General features: G+C 41.3%; 1 long non-coding RNA gene across 1 annotated transcript in view; it reads right to left on the bottom strand.

Annotated features, from left to right (window-relative positions):
- LOC142026433 (uncharacterized) overlaps positions 1-17,401 on the bottom strand; it is a 42,307-nt gene extending 24,906 nt beyond the window's left edge. The window contains exons 1-2 of the long non-coding RNA XR_012648811.1: positions 17,269-17,401; positions 13,313-13,473 (exon numbers count right to left, since the gene is read on the bottom strand). This is a non-coding gene — a long non-coding RNA (uncharacterized LOC142026433). The remainder of the gene's footprint in view (positions 1-13,312; positions 13,474-17,268) is intronic.
- Positions 17,402-17,777: the final 376 nt, after the last annotated feature.

Here is a 17,777-nt window from a genome sequence, read left to right as displayed (position 1 = left end):
GTCTCCTACTGCCAACCAGTCGGAAGTGTTTGTCTGGTGCCTAAAGATTTTAGGAAAGTCTCAGACGTCTCGGCTGTTCCTCCTTTCAGCTCCCCTTTGTAGGAGTTATTTGTTTCTCAAAAAAAAAAAAAAAGATAGGAAAGAGAAGAAAATTATTTTGGTGTATTTGAACTCGAGCATACTGGTGTGTGTTGAGCATAGTGGTGCGTGTTGAACACGAACTTACACTTCATTGCTGTGAAACATCTGGTCACTTCAGAGATACCCTTTGCAACCATGCAAGAGGGAAACAGTATTATTAACTAAGATTTACTGTCTTCAGAAATTAAAGGAAACAGAGGAGTTGGCATAGCAAATCCAGGCTACCCCAAGATCACACGCACCTTTTTCTCTGTATTGAACTTCCTTCAATACAACTCCAAAAGGACTTGCTTGATAGGAATACTGAATTAACAAATGTATAATGCCAAATCTTGCTCTTACTCAACATCTCCTAATTTTTACTACAGAGTTCTTTACGGACATCCACTCCTGAGGAAGCCTCAAAAATCCTCAAGGAAAGGTAAAAGATTAATAATTTTTCTTTTCTTAAAACTTGGCAAACACTGAAACAGACAGCACTGACTACCTAGACATTAATATTTAATACACAACAGATGACTCTTAATTTTCCTTTCTGAAAGTGAAAATCAAAAGCAAAGGAGAAAAATGGGAAAGTTGCTATGTCACAAGACACAGTTTGAAATAGAATTTCTAAATAAATTTTTTTCATCAGGTCTCCAAGAAGGACTCCCGCCATACAGCGCCTGTTCCAGTTTGCAGAAAGCTGGGCCTGCTTGTTGTTTTCTTGCTTCAAGGACTACTGAGATTACTAAATCCAGGGCACCCAATTAAGCCTCCCCCTTCTGATTGTTTTCTGGTGTTGCTGTTTTAGTTTTTAGAGAGGCTGGGGCTTGGGAATCTCAGTACATCTACATAGCAAATTGTGTGGCAGGTTGTGTTTCTGTGAAGGTGAAGTCCGTCACATAGAGGGCAAACTGAAGCTACACTTGGAATAGGGAAAATACCTTTTTATTCCATAATACTACTACTTTCACTGAACAGCAGTCTTGCACTGTTCTTCACTGGGGGTAACCTTTAATGCACTGAATGTCAATATTTTAGCATGTTTATATTTTGTATTAACTTATTGTCAATATTTAGTTAGTTTTACAGGATTTAACATTTTATAGCAATGACAAGACCTCATGTTACCAGGTGGTTTCCCTGCAGTTGGCTACATTGATACAAATATCTGCAGCACAGTGACTTTAATATTTTTAAATCAATGTAACACATATAATTATAACAGGCTATTGGACTGATTTTAGTTACTTTTATCCTAAACAAAATAAAGAGCTGAACTATCTGGTGGCTTCTTTATCAGACTCCAAATGAATAATAGCAGCATTGACCAAATGAGTTTTATGTTGATATATGCTGCAACACAGTCTCGCTGCACTTGTTTCTCTGGGATCACCTGTAAATCTAACATTTCCCCCTGGGTATTTCTAATTACTAATAAAATCATTTGGAGTTCTGCCTCCCCTTGAAGAACTATAAGAAATTTTGATCTAAATCAATAAATCTTCACTCAGCAGACTGTTTTTTGTTTGTTTGTTTGTTTTTTCCAAAATGAGTAAGGACTGTGTTGGAGATTTTACTTTGGTCAGAGATCAGTGCCAAAACCCTCGCAACTCATTATAATAATTTAATCAAACATCTTTTAGAGCAGATTGTTCTGTGTTATCTTTCTGAGTGGCCTGTCACACACCATACTACATTTTAGCATATGCAGATGTCAGTATGTGCACAGATGTTATTATGCATATGCATATGCCTAACTTGGTCTGCATAGATGTGCATGGTTTATCTGTATCTCAAACAGGGTTGCACAGGACCAAAAGTAGATCTTTCACCAAGAATATGTTACTAACCTCTAGAACAGTTGAGATTCAGAGCTGCTGAAGCCAGAATTCACAGAGAAGGATTTTTTTTGTTGTATAATATGTGCCTCTGTGTTAGTGTGTGGTAAGGACACTTTCCTATAGACCACAGCATTTTTTTAATATTTTTTTTTTAATACAACCATATTTCCTGTGCAAATGTTATAAAAGCTATATGCGATAGGTTTATTTTACTATTCAGTTAATTTAAAAGTCCTGTGTGTTGGTCCAATTTAAACAACTGTAGGAGATCACACTGAAACAAACAGAAAAAAATTACTTCTTCCAATGTTGACTTTCAAATTGGTTGAAGGACCCCAGAGATTAAACGATGGTTGTTTGGCATCTCTCTGTTAGAATCATTTTTTATTTTTAATAGAAAATTTCTGACTGAGACAAAAAGGCCAAGCAAGTTAGTGCCTAGCAAAGTATATCTCATGTGGATAAGACAATGGGACAATAAAAAATCCCAAGCATCATACAGCACCCTTTACATGAACGAAGCATCTTTGAAGCTAGTAGTAATTCATCCATCTATAGATCTACATCTGTTAGCTTAATAGGTGACACAAGGCTGGATTTTAAATGAGTCTAACCCAATAACCAGACTTATGTAATAGACTTTTCAGGAAGACAGAGAAGGAAGCCTTAATGTTAAGAAACCCTAGCTCAAAGAATCAGTTCCATTAGCTCCAATAGCTAACATCAAACTTTTCTGTCTGTCTGTCAGTATAACTTTCCTTTGTATTTGCTTTACTCTGGCTATCACATTTGCACTAAGGCTTCTTTTGCCCTGCCGTTAACCTATATGAATGCACAGGTGTGTGCATAATACATGAACAAGGAAACACTATTGTTGCAAAGAATTTCTTTCTCACGGTTGTTGCTGAAAAAAAATGCACAGTACATGCAAGGGTTTTTCTTAATTATTCCAGAAATGTTACTGATATTATGTGTCCCACTCTCTGTCACTCAAACTACATTAAAAAGCATAGTAAGAAGTAAGTTTCTGTAACTTGGTTGTTTGTAATAAGGGTTGTATCTTGTTTTCTTCTACAGGGCTGATCAGGCAGAACATGATTTTCTCTTCCTGTACACTGGTCTACCTCCATTGACTTCAGAAGAATTACTCTTGATTTATTCTGGTGAGAGGAGGCTGCTGATTTTCTGCCTTAGATGAGCCGCTGGCACAATAGCAGAAATATATGTTTTGGAGAAAAAAATATGGTGTGCACAAGCAGAATGTCCCTCACAACTCAGTTAGTTTAACTTAAGAAATGTTTTCTCTTGGAAAATGCCAATAAACTAGAGCAACATTTTATTTAATGGTGTGGAAAATTTCCACAATATAGCCATATGAGAAATGTATTTAATTTTCTTTTTTTAAGCAAGTCAGCAAGTAAGGCAAGAGTGCGTATGACTAAGTTTGCTAGCACAGCCTAGAAGACCATATTGAAAGATCCCCTGTAATGCACAATTGGACGCGATGTTAAGATGGAGTGCTTTGTGCAGCTGCAGAGCACTTTGCTAACTGATTGGTTTCAGATGCTGTGAATCTCCAACCTTGTTATTGGCAGACATTAAAACCACAGTGTAAACCTTTTGTCTCTTATTCTCTCCTGATTATACAGGACATGGTGAGACAGAATAAACATAGCAAGGCATCTTTGCATTGGAGACAGTTTCAGTGATAAATACAACCCTGGCATAGGGAGGCTCAACTCTTGTTGACTTCAGTCAGTGCTACGCTGGATTACTCTCGCTATGAGTTTGATCCTTAGTGTCTTTCTAGTAATGAGTACTCTGGCAAGAGCATTAAGCACTGCAAGCTGAGAATTAGCAGCTCCAGTATTATCCATGTTGTCAACAGACATGGAGAGCAAGCAGGAGGCAAAAGAAGAATATTGCGTGTGCTTTACTGGTTTGCAAATATACACTGATTAAAACAGCAGCAATGCACTGACAAAGTTAGAACTTTTTTCTGCTCCCTTGTAACTGTATATAAATAATACACATTTAATACAGTTTAAGGTGTTTATTGAGATGCATTATCTGCAAGGAAATGTAGGTGGTTAGATAGCAAGCACTGTAAGAGGACTAGATATGATGCTGTCTTTGAGGTACTCACAGTGCTGAAAAACATTTCATACATAAAGGTTACAAAGCAGTATGTATCCCATCTTGAAAACAGATTGTCAATACCTTAGCATGAATAAGGAAGCTCATGATGGCAGTACAAGAAGTCTGGGAATGTTTATATATGTTCTTGTTAAAACCAGTGTGTTTAATCCCTGTCTGTGCTCCAGGTAAAGACTTTCTGTTCAATATGATTTTATTTCATGACAGGGCAAGGAGGGCTACACTCTGAAAAAAAAGGACTAAGTTTTAATAACCTCCAAAAAAAAAAAAAAAAATTGAGACAGAAAAAAAAAAAAAAGAGCCAACAGCAGGCATCAAATGAGGCAGAAAGAAGTAAAAAAGAAATTGGCAGCCAGAGACAGGTGAGAAAAGAATAGTAACAAGCATACCAGGTTCTGAGACACATGTTCTCTCTCTCTCTTTTCTTCCCTCCTCTCCACACTAAGCAAGGAGACCACCTGCAGCCAGCACTCCCCCTACTCCTGGTGCATCCCTCTGGCCTGAGTCCAGTGGGACTTGGACCAAGCTGGGAGCCAGAGGGAGGCACAGGGAAGGTAGCTGAAATGGTGCTGGCTGCTTCCCCATCTCTCTCGAGTGCCCCTTCCCCTCTGCCCCAGGTCATGGCAAGAGGCTGTGCTTTGCCTGTGGGTCCAAGAGAGCCTATGCCCTGGAAAGGAAAGTCTGTGTTTCCCACTTGATCAGTGCTGTCAGCTGGGGAGGCTGGACCTGTACTGCCAGGCGTTACCCCTGCCACTGTGCCAAGAAAAGCTTAGCCCCAGAGGGATCTGTCTGATTTTTTGTGCCTTTCTCTGTCTTCCTCCTTCTGTTCTGTTTGCTCTTCCTTCTTCTTTTCTTTTCCTATATGAATCTTAGAGCATGGGCCTGACCTTTTCCCCACATTTCTGGAGCACCAGACACTTCCTATGATGCCAGCTAAACAACAGTCTTCTGAAAAGTCCTTTTATGGTGTGTGGAGGATGGCTTGAATCTTTTTTTTTTTTTTTTGGTGTTAATCGCACATTCCTTTCTGAGTTTTGAGCTTAGATGATTACAGAAGAATGCTGAAGACTGCTGTTAAAAGTCTGTGTTCTAGCTACCCATGTGTTTCTGATTGACTCTCAAGGAAATCATATACTGAAGACAAAGGCTGTTACACATTTTCAGACAGAGAGAATATAGCCCTAAGGTTTGTTACATTATAATACCTGAAAAGAAATGAGCTTCCAGCTAGGTAAGGTTTGTTTCTGAAGCTATGCAAGCTATAAAAGACCAATAAAGTCTTTTCAGTATAAGTGCACTGGAAAGTTATTCCAGGTGGGTCTGTGGACTCAGTTTTGTGAGTTTATCTGTATAAATGGTTTATAGAAATAAATGTCACATTCCCTGGTAAAATGACAGATACATGGACCTTCGATTGTGAATAATGCAAGCTTATCAGAGATAAAAGAACTGATGAATTATAGCTATAGTTCCCATATTTACTACTGCAAGCTCTAATTTTTTATCCCATGAACAAGGAAACTGTGAAGGGATGGATTGATTTCTGATAAAACAAGAGCTGATAAAAGCCCTGTTGCAGAATGAAGTATATTTGGGTTGTTTATAGTATGCAATTAGTTTTTCTCCCTAATCTCCTGACCTTTGCTGCTGCTACTAACTCAACACTATCCTCTCAAATGAAGTGGTGCTGCAAAGCAAAATATGCATTTCTTCCTGGCAAAGGTGGTATAGGACAAACCAACGTGAAAATAGGTTTTATCCTAAGCTATAGGTCTTCTGCCAATTTACAGAAGCATAATTCCGTTGCTAGTCTTTCCTTTAAGGCAAAGGATATTTAAAAGAACACTCTGAGAGTAGCATCTGAGCTTCATCTAAACTAACCTGTTTTGATGCAGTGGAAATCAAACAACATACAGTGTATGAAGAAAATTTTATACTTAACTGTGAGGTAGTCATTGATTCAGAGAATGTTTGTTGGAAGGTTCCTCTGGAAGTCATCTATTTCAGCATCTTCCCTGAAGCAAAATTATCACCAGCTGTAGATGAGGTAAGGCATGACTTTGTCTAGTCAAGTCATGAAAACCTCCAAGCCTGGAGATCCTACAGTTCTTTCACTATTCCTGGGCAGCCATATGATCTTTTTCAGGAATTTTTCCCAAACATTTAATCTGAACCTCCCAGCTGCAGTAAGTGTTCATTGCTCCTACTATTTTCTTCTAGTGGAAAGACTTTGGCTACATCAAATCATAAATTCCTTTCCAGCAGTTGTAGGCTGCTATCATACTGAACAAGCCTATCTCTCTCAACTTCTCCTTGAAGCTAGCGTGCTCTAGGCTCCTAAATATCTTGGTAGCTTCTGTTTGACACTCTTTCTCCTTACGGCTCTTCATCTGGAACCAAAAACCGGACACAGTATTTTAGGTGCAGCCTCACAGGGACTGAGAAACAACATACAGTAACTTGCCTTGATCTGCTGGCCAGGATCCTCCTAATAGGCATTGTGCACTTCCCTTTATTTATGATGTGGTTGCAATGCTGGCTTATATTTTGCTTGGTATTCACTGCCACTTTCAGGCATTTACATCAGGGCTGCTACTCAACTAATCAGTTCCAGCTTATATTTGTGCATGAATTAGGCTTTTATGCCCATGTGTAGAATTTACACTTCTTGAACTGCTTAAGATGACTGTTGATCAATCTTCAAGTTTCTTGAGGTCCATTAGGACTAAGGTTTTACTTCCCATCTTAATAATCTCTTCCCCTCATTTACTATCATTCACAAATTGCTTTCTTAACATCCACATTACCAATTAAATTGTTGAAGCATATAGGCCTCAACTCCATTTGCTCCTAGCTGCAACCAGATACCAAGCTATTGATTACTACTAATTAGGTTGTCTTCCTTGTTCAACAACTGGCCCATGTTTACTCCAAACTTCCTTTCGCTACTAGCATATTTACTAAAGTTACATTATCCTCTAAGTCTAGACCTGGGTTTAGTTCCACCTGAGATTTGGCCTTCTCCCTAAGTACTTCAGCAAACAAATGTTATATTTTACCCAACCGCCACAGGTGGCTGAGGCATGTGACATATTTTTTATAAGCTGCTTTCCCCTTTATATCCCCATAATATCCCCAGGGTGCATTGATCTTGATTCAAAGACCACCAAAAGATAAGCCTCTGATTTCATACTGGAGCTGTACTGACAAGAAGCTCCTTTATACAGGATGCAATCTTTCCTCCTTTTCTTCTCTCCCCAGAGAAGCCTGTGCACATGCTGTCCGACTCAGTCTCTGTGACTGTGCTCACGCTATAGCCCTGCAACCAGTCATGATCTTGAAATTCTTTCTGACTGTTGCTCAAGCTTCATACACTAATGTAGAGACACTAGAGGTAGGCCTTAGAATGCATTTGCCTCTGAGCACAGACTTGATTCACTGGCCAGCAGACTGTCAGAGAAATACACTTGCTGTGGCAAAACTAATCCAGAAGCTGATCAAAGATCGGAGGCTTGATAGAGAAACACACTAAAAAAGAAACAACAATCTTTGTAGTGGGCAACTCTTATCATTCAGAAATAGTCACTGGCCCTGGGTAATGGCCGGTCTTAATCCTGCGGAGAAGGCATATTTTGTAATGTACTCACCAATAATATTACAGGCAGCTGAGGCATGACACACTTTTTTCTAAACTCCTTCCCTTCCCCCTTAAGTTCCTATGTGCCAAAACTTGAGAGCAGACTGCCTATCACTTGGATAACTGTAGAGTTACCATTAAGTCACAGCATGAACCAGCCCTACCTTGTGTCTGGGTTTCATTCAGTCACCTCACTCTGACAACGAATTCTACAAGTAGAATATACAGAGTGCAAAACAGTTGCTTCTTCTTTTGCTCTGTGTTTAGTGGCCATTATATTCAGCTTCCTCATTGGTGTTTCTACTATTTTGCACTTTTATTTCCTTTGGTACTCTTGGTTGAGTTTTATCTGAGCCATGTGATTTGCTGTACTTGAATTACACGAGCTGCTCCCTAGGATTCACTGTAGCAATATGTCCATCACTCTGGTATTTGCACACTTGTCTACCAAGGCCGTTACTCTCCAAAGTCTATTGGAGTCCCTCTTTTCTCTCCTTAACCCTTTTGTCCATCTGTCCCATTGACAGTGCTCCATTCCAACATTTCATTGTAGCCACAGTATTCTCTCTGATAGCTTCTCTATGTTGCACTCCAGTTTCTTCACAAAATCTGTCAGGACGAGTGAGGTTTGCTCCAGTCTATGCTGTCTTCGGACAGACTCTCTAACATGTGTTTCCTAACTATTAACCTATTCACTTCAGCCCAATCCACTAAGCACATTACAAAGACAAACAACGTCTACAAACATTCCTCCTTCTTCTCAGACAAATTGTTCAGCATACCTGCTTTTTAGCCACATAGTCTGTAAATGTAACCATACCCAGGGTCTGGTGGTTTGTGGTTTTCATCCCACCAAAGAAACAAATGAAAGTTTGTCTCACTCTAAACTGTTGTTGGCACCTATTTAAAGGTGATGCCCCGGCCTAAGATTGGTGAAGACTTACTAGAAGCATGTCCATTTATACAAGCAAACAAATCTTTGAAGTAGTTTCTTCAAGAGCTGTTGTCATCACTGCTGTGGTTTGCAGACTGATTTAGCTGCTATTCATGGACTATTGATGTTCCTCTTTAAATTGCATGAAGTTGTAAACACAGGAGCATTATCACCTTTATTCATCAGGCAATACTGAGCGGTACTCAGATGAATTATTTCTTTTTAATGGGAACTCTGATAAAAGTACACAAACCTCATCTTTCACTGGCATCAATTCCTCTACATTAAGTTGAGAATAAACCTTCAGCTTCTGTCACATTCCATGGTGCATTATAATCTACCAACATGGAGAAAGCATCTCACAAGCTTGTGCTATGTTTGTAAGTAACTTCCCTTACCATCTGTATTTGATTATTGACAGAGACAAGACACTGTGCTAGATCGTTTGGTCTGATCCAGCAGGACTAATTTCAACTTCTTATGTTCTTGCCTTCATGACTCAAAGTAGAGCCTAAAAGGGTAATGCAAGGGCCCTGTCTGCTGCATGCACTCTGTCTTACTGTGGGTAGCTGCTTGCAACCTACTGGGTTGTGCTCTACTTCCTAGATAATCAGGTTGCTCTCTGTAGAATTATGAATTTATGAAGAAAAAAAAAAATCTGTGAATGACAAGCCAAATTTACTCCTGTCTGTGTTAAAGGTGACTAAGACCACAGTAGGAGAAAAGCTGCAGAACAGAGGAGTGTGGCTGCATTGACAGAAAATGGCATACATTGTTATTCTATCCATAAATATGGGGGCAGCTGGGGAAGAGGCTGAAAAGCAGTGCCTTTTGGTAAAAGGGTGCTGTCAGCATGATCAATAGCTGCAGTGACAAACCAGACTCCTGTGGACTGCTAGCAACAAATGCAAACTTTCTCCATTCAGATAAAGTCCCCTGAGGATAGAGGATCTGTTTGGTTTGAAATATGCATTCTTTGTATTTCTCTGCACCTGTTGTGTTGAAATAGGCAGTAACCCCTCTTATTTTGTGGTAGTAAGGCTTTGGGACTAACTGATCAGAATTTTATACATCAGGTATAGTATTCTATTGTATTCAGATAAATTCTTTTCCTTAATACTCAGATATATTGTCTTGGGAAAATAGGACTACTTGTAAAACATAAAAATGCAAGCCAAACAATTTCTTCCCCCATTAACTTAAGAGGTGGCTGTTGATCCTCAGGTTTCCTTATTTAATCTAACACTGATTTATTGCCTTATGAAATGTTTATGTTCAGTCCTCCTCTACAGATCTCTCTAATGCATATCACAAAATCTGCTTGTTTTTTGCACTATGTTCAGGATTGTCCTTTTATAGCAGAAATAGCAAGCATTATTTGTGCAATGGAGTAGCTCACGTTTTACTATGGTTTAAGGTAATGTGGAGTGAAGGTGGCCCAACTATAAAGTATTCAGTTTATCTGCTACAAGGTAGTCTTTCACATGGTATGTTGCATTGTCAGCAATTTTATTGTTTCATGCACTAAGCTGACTATGCCTATCCATACTAGCAAAATATTTAAATACCTGTACAAAACCTGTTATGTTTTTGTATCTTAACATCCTCCCTACAACTACAAAACCTTAATATTCTTTGCTATGTTTTCTCTTAAAATACCTGTGAAATGCTTACTGGATTTTAGAAACATTAGATCAACACCCCAATGACCTATGTTTATCTACTGAACTGAACAGGAACAGCTACCAAACAGATACAGGCACTACGAAAAGTTGGATATGCTCATGACAGGTGACCTGGAAAGCCTGAACAAGATTCCAACAGTCTCTACGCACTGGCTTTTGTCTTGTCTACTGTTGTGGTTTAACCCCAGCCAGCAATTAAGCACCACAAATCTGCTTGCTCACTCCCCCCACATCAGGATGGGGGAGAGAATCAGAGGAGTAAAAGTGAAGAAACTCATGGGTTGAGATAAAGACAGTTTCATAGGCAAAGCAAAACCAAGGAATTCAGTCACCACTTCCCATTGGCAGGCAGATGTTCAGCCATCTCCAGGAAAGCGGGGCTCCATCACACGTAATGGTTACTTAGGAAGACAAACACCATCACTCCAAATGTCCTCGCTTCATTCTTCTTGACCAACCTGATCTCCTTCTATGACCAGGTGACCCGCCTAGTGGATGAAGGAAAAACTGTGGATGTTATCCTCCTTGACTTCAGCGGGGCGTTTGACACTGTCTCTCACGGCATACTCCTTGAGAAGCTTGCGGCTCATGGCTTGGACAAGTGTACTCTTTGCTGGATGAAAAACTGGATGGATGGATGAGCCCAAAAGGGTTGCGGTGAAAGGGGTGAAATCCAGTTGGCGGCAGGTCACAAGTGGTGTTCCCCAGGGCTCGGTGTTGGGCCCCGTTTTTTTTAATATCTTTATCAATGATTTGGATGAGGGGATTGAGTGCACCCTCAGCCAGTTTGCAGATGACACCAAGTTGGGAGGCAGGGTCGGTCTGCTTGAGGGTAGAGAGAATCTACAAAGAGATCTGGACAGGCTGGACCGATGGGCTGAGGCCAATCGTATGAAGTTCAATAAGGCCAAGTGTCGGGTTCTGCACTTTGGTCACAGCAACCTCATGCAGCACTACAGGCTTGGGGAAGAGTGGCTGGAAAGCTGCCCAGCAGAGAAAGACCTGGGTGTCTTGGTTGACAGCCGGCTGAATATGAGCCAGCAGTGTGCCCAGGTGGCCAAGAAGGCCAACAGCATCCTGGCCTGCATCAGAAACAGTGTGGCCAGCAGGAGCAGGGAGGTGATCGTTCCCCTGTACTCGGCACTGGTGAGGCTGCACCTCGAGTCCTGTGTTCAGTTTTGGGCCCCTCACTACAGGAAAGACATTGAGGTGCTGGAGCATGTCCAGAGAAGGGAAGCCAAGTTGGTGAGGGGCCTGGAGTCTTATGAGGAGCAGCTGAGGGAGCTGGGGTTGTTTAGTCTGGAGAAGAGGAGTCTGAGGGGAGACCTTATAGCTCTCTACAACTACCTGAAAGGAGATTGTAGTAAGGTGAGTGCTTGTCTCTTCTGTCAGGTGTCTGAAGATAAGATGAGAGGAAATGGCCTCAAGTTGCTGCAAGGGAGGTTTAGGTTAGATATTAGGAAAAATTTCTTTTACTGAGAGGGTTGTCGCACATTGGAACAGGCTGCCCAGGGAAGTGGTTAAGTCACCATCCCTGGAGGTATTCAAAAAGTGCATAGACAGGGTATTCAATAACATGATTTAGTGGGCATGGTTGATGGTTGGACTTGATGATCTTGAAGGTCTTTTCCAACCTAAATGATTCTATGATTCTGTTCTATGATTCTTCCCCCAGCTTTATATGCTGAGCATGACATCATATGGTCTGGAATATCGCTTTGGTCAGTTGGGGTCAGCTTTGCCGGCTGTGTCCCCTCCCAACTTCTTGTGCACCCCCAGCCTACTCACTGGTGGTGTGGGAAGCAGAAAAGGCCTTGATGCTGTGTAAGCACTGCTCAGCAATAATGAAACCATCTAGGCATTATCAACACTGTTTTCAGCACAAACCCAGAACATAGCCCCATACCAGCTACTATGAAGAAAATGAACTCTATCCCAGCCAAAACCAGCACATTCTCCACCCCTTATTCTATACCATTTACATCATGCCTAGGTGCCACACTATCCAATACAACCTCATTAACCACCACCACCACCTTTCCCAACCTTTGATGTAATACACAGATATTATTCCCTTAGTCTATGGACCAACCCCATAAAATGTCTTTAAAATGTCCACAAATGTCCACAAAATGTCCATCGACTTCATTTAGTCCATGACTTTGGGCTCCATCTGTTGTGGTGGTCACTCAGGACAAGAGAGGTGGTGTGTTGCATGGAGTTATTGGGCACCAAAACCAGCTCAGGTCAGATCATGGCTGTACTTGCACTGCTTCTTGTAAGGCTTGTCCTCCATTGGTTCAGGTGGTTCCTGCTACAGTAATTCCTATAACAAGCAACTCAAATCATGGGTTACAACACTGTAAAGGAATTTCCATTACAATCTCCACCCCTGGTCCCTTTGGACCAGACCATCGGGTTTAACATTGCAATGAATACCTCTCCTTGCCCCTGCTCTGGCTTGGACTTATCCATAGACTGCAGTCCCTTAGGGGTGTACCTGCTCCACGTGGAGCCTTATCTATGAGCCACAGTCTCTTCAGGGGTATACCTGCTGTGGCATAGACTTATCCACAGCCACAGTTGCTTTGAGGTGCCACTGTTCCAGTGTGGTCTAATCCATGGACCACAATGCCTTCAGAGATATAACTGCTCCAGCATGGCCTTACAAACAGCCTCAGTCCCTTCAGAAGTAAACCTGCTCCAGCATGGCTTTACCCATAGCTGCAGTGTCTCCAGGAGATACCTGCCCCGTTGTGGGCTTATCCATGGCCACACACTTTCAGGTGGTCCAGCATGACCTCATGCACAGCCACAGATGCTTTGAGGTGTATCTTCTCCAGTGTGGACTTATCCTTGGGCCACAATCCCTTCAGAGGTATACCTGCTGCACCACAGACATAACCACAGCCACAGACTCTTTAAGACATACCTGCTCTGCAGTCGGTTCATCCACAGCCACAGACACTTCAGGGTGTCCTGCTGTCACATGGACTCATCCACAGGTGTGGTGGTGTATATCCACAGGTGTGTATCCACAATCTTCTTTGGCTGCATTAGGCACTAGTCAATGGCTTCTGGCTGATATATTGCCTAAGTGGGAAAGAACTAATGAGAAAGACCACCAGCTAATTATTAATGCATTGGGCACTACCCAAAATAATGTTTCTCTACCTCTTAGCTGCATTCAAGCCCAGTTGTGGATACAATCTACTGTTGCGGCAATTATAAGGGAAGGCGATGATGGCATCTTACCCACTGAAACGTGAAAGGTAATTTGGTATAATGTAACTAAATTTGAAAGAGAATTCCACTCTTGGTGGCATCTAATCAATTTCACTTATGACCATACCAGCAGTAAAGCCACAGCTTTTGTTTTGACAATACACAGTGCTTCGGTATACACCATATACCCAATCATTGCACTGGGATTAAATCACCATGGAACTATACTCTATCCATTGGAACATAGAGTATGGGCCCAACAAAATGGAAACAAATGGCTAACTATTGATGTTGATGCATGAGTTGTGTGGGAACAACACGGATACACTTGTGAAAGTAATACCATTAAGGCCAAAGACATTTGTCTTGACACTGAACAAAATGTTTGTGATTTTGAAGTACATCCTGATGAAACCCCTGAAACTGTGCTTATATATTTTGGAAATGGATGTGTTTGTATGAGAACCCTTTGAGGTTCTATGCTTACAGACAATATCACTGTGGAGATATATAATCACTCAAATACCTGTATTTGTAATTTTACCAAAATCGTGGGATGCAATTTTAACTATTAAGCTCCTGTCACAACTTAGCAATTGCTACAATCAAACTACACATAATATCATGACTTACTACCTACCCCCATTGGAATGAATCTTACATTGGTGAGAAAACTGCTGCAATGTGATGACCTGAATCAATTGCTCAAACTAATTCCGGACAACAGACAAAAACCCCTAATTACTGTCCATCATGATGCAGAAAAGATACACCATATCCTGGAAAGAGTGAATAAAGATGGAGAACATAACTGGTGGGATACCTTATTTGAATGGTCACCAACAGCAACAGGAACTTTAAATCAAATGTTACATCCTATAATAATTTTGCTCATTTCTGTTATATTATGCTTGTTGTTAAACATTGTTCTACATATTAGTATGTGGAAGACAGTCAGACAAATATCACTGCTACAAAACCCTCCTTGCATGTGTAATATTGCTTAATTGTATCTGTCAAATATTTAGAATTAAGCAGACCTATGGAAAATTTCCCTCAAATTACAATTGGAACATGGCATTGATCTGTTTATAGGCACAGAGGCAAGGGGCAACATTACTGCCACTCTGTGAGAGACAGATGGATTAATTTTAGTCTCGGGGTGGATTGTGGTGGTGCATTTCTTCCCCCACTCTGGACTGATCTACGAACTTGGGAAGTCTTGCTAGGTCTTAGCATAAGTGTAATGAGTTGGGCGGTTAAGCATCCCTTCCCCGTACCAGAAACTCTTGCATGGCTAAGACAGGGAGCTGCACTGACCCTACCAAGGACTCCTGTTACCTGGTGGAGGCTGGGGACGGGAGTAGGGGTAATTAGTCATTTCCTGACAACCTTGGGACATATATCAGTCCTCTCCTGACAGCCTTGGAACATCCCGTCTCTGAATCTTAAGTCATTCACTGACAGCCTTGGAGCCTTCCTTAATGAATCGTAACTCATGTGGAACAGTACCAGTGCTACCGGCGTCCCAGTAATTTGCTGATGACTAAAGCCAATCATCTCCCAAACCTATAAACAGTGGTACCAAGTGAGACCCTTTAAGCTCTTCTGGACTGCAGCAGGCTGCGAATAGCATGTCCCTCTGAGTGGGATGCTTCTCAGAGCTTGTAAACTCTTCAGTTTGTGAAGATCGGAGGCCTGTTGCTGAAAGCCAATGAGACTTGGGCTGATATTCTTTGCTCCTTGAGGCTCAACCGTTCATCCATTGAGAAAGATGTCAAAGCATTTAATGTGAATATTTTCACTGAACTTGAGGAGAATTTTTAACAGATATACCTCTTTTACTCACTTATGTATATCTCTTAGTGTCTTTATGCATGTGTGTGTACTAACCTGAATATTCTACAGCAAGCATATTACAAATATTGCTTTTCAAATCTATACTTAAATTACTGTCGTGAAGGTTATTCAACTGTGAATGAATCTCAGCCTGCTGTTATACTCATGGTATCTTTAGATATAAACTATTGAACAAGTCCAAGACTGGGAGCTGATCTAGCTGCACCTAGACTCTGACAGGAGTTTAGAAAGGTAGGGGGTCTTCTCTGAACCTCATGACTCAATGGAAGGGTCTCTCCTACCTTTTTACATTCCCGATCTGTGTACAAATCATGAGAAATCAATTCTAACTCAATCTTTCTTGGTCTGTTTCTCTTTTACTCTATTGCATCTTTGGTCTCTGTGTACATAATTTTAGTTTGATTCTGACTTAATTTTCCTTTGTGCGTTTCATCCATGTATTAAGTAACAGGGTGAACCTTGCCATCGAATTTTGTGAGGTCACCTTTTTATATAAATTCCTATTAAATCCTTTTTTTTTACTAATATCATTGAAGGTGATCCTTTAAGCAGTTCAAACCACTCCTTTTCACGACAACAGATCACAGTCCCTTCAACTTGAGTTCACACTGGAGTTCCAACCTGTCCAGTGCAGCAGCACAGAAACACCTGCCAGCCCAGGTGCATCACCATGGCTATTATCAAAGTGTTCCCAGGCACAGCAGAGTAAGATGACAAGCAATACAGTACTACAGCAAGCAGCAAAATCAAAAAATAGCCACTAATGAGCACTAGAGTCTAATATACAGCAAGGCAAGCAAGCCCCATGGCTAGCACAGAAGCCTGTCAATTAATAGCTAAACAGCAATAACAGGTATAAATTTGATCTGGCACATTCCAGTCAAACCTGTCATTATCTCAAACCCTTTGAGCCCTACGTTGGGTGCCAAAAAGAACTGTTGTGGTTTAATCCCAACTGGCAACTAAGCACCACACAGCTGCTTGCTCCCTCCTCCCACATGGGGGAGGGGGAATTAGAAGAGTAAAAGTGAGAAAAATTGTGGGTTGAGATAAAGACAGATTAATAGGTAAAGCAAAAGCTATGCACGCAAGCAAAGCAAACCAAGGAATTCAGTCACCACTTCCCATTGGCAGGCAGGTGTTCAGCCATCTGCAGGAAAGCAGGGGTCCATAACGCCTAACGGTGACTTGGGAAGACAAAAACCATCACGCCAAATGTCCTCGCTCCCTTCTTCTTCCCCCAGCTTTATACGCTGAGCATGACATCATATGGTACGGGATATCCCTGTGATCAGCTGGGGTCAGCTGTCCCGGCTGTGTCCCCTCCCAACTTCTTGTGCACACCCAGCCAACTTGCTGGTGGGGTGGGGTGAGAGGCAGGAAAGGCCTCAACTCTGTGTAAGCACTGCTCAGCAGTAACGAAAACATGTCTGTGTCATCAACACTGTTTTCAGCACAAACCCAGAACATAGCCCCATACCAGCTACTATGAAGAAAATGAACTCTATCCCAGCCAAAACCAGCACATACCTGGAGCAAGACCTCTGCGTATGCTGCTGAACAGCTGATGCAGCTGAAGATTTCTTGGATTTGATTTGAGCTGGTGACTATTGCCTGTGAGCATTCACCTTCTCTATTCTAATGCAAGCTACAAGTCAAAACTCACCTGAGGTCAGTTTCTGAAAAGAAATAACATACACTTTCCCAGACTTGGATGTTCCTGAGGATTCCCAGCACTGCTTTCTTCTTTCACGGCCTGACTGAAGGATATTAGTAGTGCGCTGTGGAGGAAATGTTTCCTACCTCTATGTTCCTCTGTAGATACATAAAGGGGTCCCAGCTCCAGTTGCCATCTTCTTTAAGCACAAAATCCTCAGGAAAGAAAGTACTTTTCCTCTCTTTTTTTAACAAAGAAGCAGTCAGCTGATAGCTGATAAACACACAATGGGCAAACAGCTGGCTCAGTGTACTGAGACTCTTGCCATGGGAGTAGCATAGGTTTAGAATGTGCGAGGGTGTACTTATTCAGTGTGGGTAGGAAGAAATGAGCAAAAGTAACAGAGGGACTCATTTTGTGCCTGGTAGGCTGGTATCTTTTTGCTGCTGTCTATTATTGACTAGATCACATTGACTGTGATGCTTCAAACACTGTAATTCATCAGACAGATGCTGACTAGCTACTTGTTCATTGTTTATTTATGAGCAGGGAAAGATTTCCAAAGGCATTCAGATAATTTAGAACCCAGCAATCAATACGTATATTTTTTTTTTGGTTACAAAATAATAAACCTAAGTTAAATTATATTTTGTTG

The sequence above is a fragment of the Buteo buteo genome, chromosome Z (genome assembly GCF_964188355.1).
Source record: "Buteo buteo chromosome Z, bButBut1.hap1.1, whole genome shotgun sequence".
NCBI classification, from domain to species: domain Eukaryota; kingdom Metazoa; phylum Chordata; class Aves; order Accipitriformes; family Accipitridae; genus Buteo; species Buteo buteo.
Note: the sequence above shows the minus strand (reverse complement) of the source record. Positions and strands in the feature narration are given on the sequence as shown.